Raw genomic sequence first — 1,178 nt, forward strand, 5'->3', positions numbered from 1 at the left:
GAGCATGGTAGGGTGTAGTACGCATCTTCCTGCATCGGTAAAAGCTGCAGAAGTCCTTGAAGATTTCCGCTTCAAAGGCAGTGCCTTGATCTGTGAGGACTCTCTCTGAGTAGCCATGAGGTCTGCATAAGTGTGCTTGGAAGACCTTCGCTGCAGTATGGGCCATTAGATCTTTGACTTGTACCACAACCATAAATCTCGAGTAGTTGTCTACCATCGTAAGTGCATACGTGAGCTCACCTCGATATTCTGCAACAAAACTCCCTTTTTCGATTTCAGTTTCAGCAAACACTCCTCTTCCTGTAGAAAATATTTATCATTACCTAAGACAGTCATTCTAATGCATGACAATATTAAGGCAATTTAGTTAAAACTTGTTTTAACTCACCTTTAAGGGGATTGATGTATTTCATGGTCAATCCAGGTTTGTCAGTGATGGCACTGACATAATGTATGGCGTCTTTTTCGGGCGTTATCCTTTGCCTTTTCATTGTGAAAATCCAGTTGCCTATATCAAAGCAAATTCTACTACTTGGAAAGTATGCAGAAAATGAAATGTAGAACATATAACATCAACTGCTTAGGAACGCATCATAGGTTAGTACTTAAAAGGATATTGTCATGTTCTAGTCATAATGCAAGCTGGACATTTTTCATGTTACCCTGTAATCGCCGGCCTGTTCTAATGCTCACAAGCCAAGATATAGGCTCAGCTGCTAAGGCTTCCCTCTGCCTTCTGAATGAAAATTGAATATGTCTGGCTCACTGTGTATATAGCAGGTGCTCAGAAAAAATAAGAGTCAATTCAATAGAAATAGCTCTGGCACACTATAGTGATCAATAACGTAAGAAAAGAACTCTTAGAATGCTGAAAATTCTTTATTTGTGCAAAAGGATAATTCATCCAACGTTTCGAGCTTGTTTTTAGGTCTTTATCAAGGATAAAGTTATCTAAGATCATAAAGGGTTACAAAACCATATAAACACGTAATTAGTACATAGTACAACATAACAGTACAATATATTGCTACTTGAGAGTACAATGGGTCAAATGACCATGATGCACATACAAAAAAATTTTCCAAAGCCATAGTGAAAACATTTGTACTGAGGAAAGAAAATTTCCACATGACCTATCTGGAGAAACATTCTGGATCAAACAACCAAAAATAGTCAAG

The sequence above is a fragment of the Anomaloglossus baeobatrachus genome, unplaced genomic scaffold, assembly GCF_048569485.1.
Source record: "Anomaloglossus baeobatrachus isolate aAnoBae1 unplaced genomic scaffold, aAnoBae1.hap1 Scaffold_2778, whole genome shotgun sequence".
Lineage (NCBI taxonomy): Eukaryota > Metazoa > Chordata > Amphibia > Anura > Aromobatidae > Anomaloglossus > Anomaloglossus baeobatrachus.